Source organism: Calidris pugnax, unplaced genomic scaffold (assembly GCF_001431845.1).
Source record: "Calidris pugnax isolate Ruff unplaced genomic scaffold, ASM143184v1 scaffold188, whole genome shotgun sequence".
Lineage (NCBI taxonomy): Eukaryota > Metazoa > Chordata > Aves > Charadriiformes > Scolopacidae > Calidris > Calidris pugnax.
The window spans coordinates 3,522,364-3,527,776 of NW_015091257.1; positions in this window are offsets into that span (position 1 = coordinate 3,522,364).

Sequence of the window (5,413 nt, forward strand, 5' to 3'; positions counted from 1 at the left end):
AAAAAAAAAAAAAAAAAAAGAAAAAAGAAAAAAGAAAGAAAGACAAATTCATGCAGAATTGGGTGTGTGGTGAGAAAACAGCTCAGGAATTTACCTTGTCTGCACAATTTTGAAGGACTAGATAACAAAGTAAGAGAGCAACGGGAGGAATGAGAGGAGGAGGTTTCGCTACTCCCCTTAACTGGAAATCCTTTCTAGTGGACAGGAATGCATTTATTTTTTGTGTCTCCCCAGTTTCCCTCTCTTTGTTGGAATGGGTTCTAGCAGAAAAGCCTGGTTCTCTTCTTGCTCATACCTTCTCAGATGCTGGGTCTGAGGAGAGAGGTTTATTTATCTCCCCCTCAAGCTTCTCTTTTTAGCAGGACATTATAGGCAGTTTTCCTGTACCTCTATAGGCCAGCTGTCCCTTTGTGAGCTGCTGCCCTAGTGGACAAAGTTGATTACCCATTTGCAAAATGACACAAAGAACCAGTACCTCTTCATGGTTCCTACCTCTCCCTCTCTGGCTTCAGCTGCAGGACTCCCACAGACTTTGTTATCACAAAGTGACCAGCAGATAATCAGCCTTAAAGGCCAGCCTTGCAGACCTAATGTGGCAATCTCAACCTCTTTCCCCTGATTCTCTAAGACTGATGTCCATTTGCTGAATTTCTTGACTGTGAGCAGGAGGTCTGTTGCCTGGAGTTTCTTGCCCTTTTTCCCTGAAGAGCATTTTATTTTTTTTCCTGCCAGAGGTAAGCTACTACTACAAATCCCAGTCTCAAGGGCAGCAGCTTCGCTCAGCTGGTGTGTCTGTGGGGCAGTGCAACATCAGCCCTCTCTTTCTGCTCATTTCTCCCTTCCTCCTCTCATGTGCTCCCTCAGCTCTCAAAACACAGATGATACTTTTGCTCACCAGTGAGGCATCAAAAAGACGAATGAGTGTGAAGGGCCCCAAGATCCTAGGAAGATGTGCCACAAGAAAGCACACTTTTTAACAAGAAGGTTGCAGGAGTCTGTCCCATGGGGTGAGGAGATGTGTCATTTCTCCAGCCCTTGCCCTCCTGGCACTACACACCTCCAGTGCTCAACCCATTTTGTATTTGACCTCTTGGAAGGGATTTTAATGTCTTGTTTTAGTCACTGTTGGTGCCAGATACAAAGCACAGTGGCTTTACTAAATGCTTTTTTATGGCATTGTAGCCCCTCTTCTCAACACTGGTGTAGTCAAATTGAAATTAAAATCTCAGTTGATTCTGCTTGAGAGGAAAATTGTTTTGCCTGGACCATGCCCCAGGCCCACTGAAGCCTCAGTTAACATTGGCACTATGTCAAATTGGATGAATTTGAGGGATTTATTTTTCATTTTTTTTTTCTTTTTCAAAAATTTCAATTAAAATTTAGCTAATAAAATTCAGCTCAAATTTTTCTTCTCCTTTCTGTTATTTCAAAGTAAGTCAAAACATTTCCCACGTCTTGCAAAACTCTGATGAGAAAAAAACCCATCTCATGTAGCCCTGGCTCTTGAGAGTCCACCATATGAAGGCAGCAGTATCATACACCATGTCCCCACCACCACAGCAGCAAGCATTGTTACCAGCCGTTGAATCTTATCGCTGAATTTGCCTGTTGCAAATAAACCAGGGCTGTTTCTTCATGATGACGTTGGCATGCTGCAATGGGTTTGGGCAACCTAAATCCCACCCAGATCCTTCTGCTTAAGGTTTCCTGCCGGCCGGTGCCAGGTTGTCAGAGACACCTCATTGAGCATGGGGATCAGGTGCAGAGCAGGAATCCATACCATGTCATCCTCTCAGCCTCATGGTGGTCCCGCTCACAGCACTGCAAGCTTAGAGTAGCCCATCGTAGTCTGGTAACCCCAGAGGCAAACACAGAGAACCAGAAACCAGGTCCCAGCAGGTCTGGGCTGCATTTTTCCTCCCAGGTGTTTTCATTGCCCTGGTGCTGCCTCCCCGCCGATCCCCCCTCTTGTCAGGAGCCATCGCTTGTTTGTTCCCAAAGACAGGAATCAGGTGAGGGTTGAGAGGACTTATCAGTAAGTCAGGGCAGGAGCAAACACACACATTGCCAGGGTGTCGCAAACATCCCCAGGACAAACACCCCAAATCCAGGGAATTCAGTTAAGGTTGTTTAAATGCTTAGTGGTGTTTCTGTATGTTACAGCGTAGAAAAAAGGTGTGCCGTGGTCTGACCATAAAAAACTGGGATGGAAGGAAAAAAAAAAGCTTCATGCAACATCGCAAATATTGTAAGCATTCAAAAAATCTCAGAAACCTCTCAGTTTTCTGAAATCAACTGATTTCCCTCAAACTGAGCCAAAAGCTGTTAAAATGTACAAAGTCCAGTTTAAGTCTCTATGGCTGGTGTCACTGTGACTAACAAATCAGAAATCATAGAATCACAGAATCATAGGGTAGTTTGGATTGGAAGAGACCTTTAAGATGATCAAGTCCAACCGTTAACCTAGTACTGACAAGTTACATTAAACCATGTCCCTCAGCACCACGTCTACATGTCTTCTAAATACCTCCAGGGATGGCAACTCCACCCCTTCCCTGGGCAGCCTGTTCCAATGCTTTGCCACCCTTTTGGTGAAGAAATACAACCTCCTTTCAGATAGTTGTAAAGAATGATAAGGTCTCCCTCAACCTCCTCTTTTCCAGACTAAACAACCCCAGTTTCCTCAGCTGCTCCCCATAGGACTTGTTCTCCAGACCCCTCACCAGCTTTGTCGCCCTTCTCTGGACATGTTCCAGCACCTCAATGTCTTTCTTGCAGTGAGGAGCCCAAAACTGAACACAGTGCTTGAGTTCACTCTGACCCACATCTATAAATCAGACCTGTATTTCCATAAATGCCTATGCTGAAGCTTCTGTAGCTGTTTTGACTCTCTTAGATGCTACAAGCTTCAATTCTTTTCACTACTGAATGCTTCAAAATCTGATAAGCTCCTTCTGAGTAAGTTCTTCTTTGTCCAACACTTTCGAACTCCACTATTGGTCTTTTTAATGCAGGCATTTATTTTGTGAGGGGGGTTGAGACATCTTGGGCTTTTTCATCCCCCTGCTTCCTCATCCTGAAATCTGCTTATTGTTATTTCTGCAAATGTTGCTGAAAGTTATCCTTGCCTTGACCCCTCCTTGAGAGACATGCTTAATCAGGGCTTAATCGCTTGCTGATTAATTTGCTGTCATGCCTCATTTTATGGGCTTCCTAAATTCCTCTAGAGAGATTGTGATCTCAGGACTAAACCAGGAGCAACTCTTTGGACATCTCTAATAATTCCAGTGCAAATGAAGAAGAATGGAGATCCAGATTCAGACTTGAAAGATTGGGAATTAGGAGGGTTTGGAGAGGGCTTGAGATTTTCTGATAGAGTATTTTCATTGAGGTGAGACCTGCAAGATAATTTCCATGTCAGTCAGCAGACACGTCACATTACTACAGTGTAAAGTCCCGTTGTAATGCCTCCAGAATAAAATGTTTTGGGCTTTCAGTTTCATGGTTCTTTTTGAGTTTTCTGTTGTTAATTTCAAATCAGCACAAAAATAACTTTTACATTTTCCTTTCTACAGTCATATTTTCCCTGCTAGTTCTAACAACTTCACACAGGTTGGCTTTACAAGACCAGAACCATGTCTGGCTGTACTGTATTTGGTAGTATCCAGAGGCCACCCGACTGCTGTTTTGTCACACTTCCATGGTCTTAGCTTTTTAAGCAAATGAAGAATTAAAGTTGACTTTGTCTGACTTTTCCTCCTAACTTTTCCTGTTTGAAATACTTTCCCAGTTATTTCATTCCACGAAGAGCCCAGTAACAGAGTTACTTCTCCTGTAACTGGTCTCAGCTACTTTCTATCATGGCAGTGCAAAACCATGCAGCCTTTAAATAGCATCTTCTTTTTTTTTATTATCTTCTCCTCTGCCCTACTTTATCTTTTTTGGTATTTTGTCCTTTTTGTGCCTAGCTTTACAACCTGCTGCATGTCTACTCCGCACCTACCTCCAGCAAGTTTTGGGATACTCTATAAGAGTTGATACGTAAGAGCAGTCTGAACTGTGGCGTAACACTGAAGCCCCCACGGCCCTGCCATCCTGGGACTCAACGATGGGAATGACTCGGTTAGGTGAATGTTACCCTGGTCCAGCTGCTGTTGGTGGGGTAGCAATCTGGGGTCTGTACAAGGACACTGCTCTTCCTTTCGCTCTGCCTTCTGCAAAAACGAGACAGTGAAGAAGGAGTATCTGGAAAATACATCCTTGCATTAAGAAGCACAACGCTGCAGCAGCCTGAATTTGCACTAGTGCTGACAATGATATGATCCCGGAGCAGTCACATCCCAATTCCACTGTATGTGGTCCTCTAGGAACACTGCCCTGTGGAGGATAAAGGCAAGCTAAACTTCTCTATCCGTTCTTTCCACTGGAGTTTTAGCTCACCATTCTTTACTTCGGGAACTCTGTGTTTTATGGTGTTTTAGGAACAGAAAGGTGAAGTAGGGAAGCTTCCTTCACCGCTCTGGGGAGGCTGAGATGGCACCCTGCTTCCAAAACTGCAGTGAGAATTTGCATGTTTGCCCCCAAGTGCCATTCACTCACTTATTTACCTCCCACCTTCTTACACAGAAAAACCTTTTGAGGAGCTTGCCTAGATTTCTGCAAGGTACTACAGTAAACTTCAGCGAATCTTACAGCATATGATGGGCTGTACAAGCTAATGAGGAGGGAAAGAATTAGTGGAACACAGAATGGTTTAAGTTGGAGAGGACCTTCAAGATCATCTAGTTCCAACCCCCTGCCATGGGCAGGGACACCTCCCACTAGAGCAGGCGGCTCAAAGCCCCATCCACTTGAACACTTCCAGGGATGGGGCATCCACAGCTTCTCTGGGCAACCTGTTCCAGTGCCTCACCACCCTCACAGGAAAGAATTTCTTCAGAATATCTAATCTAGATCTCCCCTCTTCCACTTTAAAACCGTTACCCCTCGTCCTATCACTACACTTCCTGACAAAGAGGCCCTCCCCATCTTTACTGTGGGTTCCCTTTAGGTACTGGAAGGCTGCTGTAAGGTCTCCCCAGAGCCTTCTCTTCTCCAGGCTGAACAACCCCAACCCTCTCAGCCTGTCTTCATAGGAGAGGTGCTCCAGCCCCCTGGAACCGTGTATTAGGTGGGCAAACTGAAGAAATGGAAACTCTTTTGGACAAAACAAGCAATTAAGGTTCTAATATATATATATATATATGTATAGATACGACTGTGACTTGGTGTTCCCCCGGCATTTCTCGGCCTGTCCCCTGCCCGCAGGTCCCTCCCGCAGCAGCACACCTCGGCTCCGCTGCGCCTCCCGCCTCAGCCTTTCGGGCAGCGCCGCTTCACCACAACCTACCTCCCCCCCCCTCCTCCTCCTCCT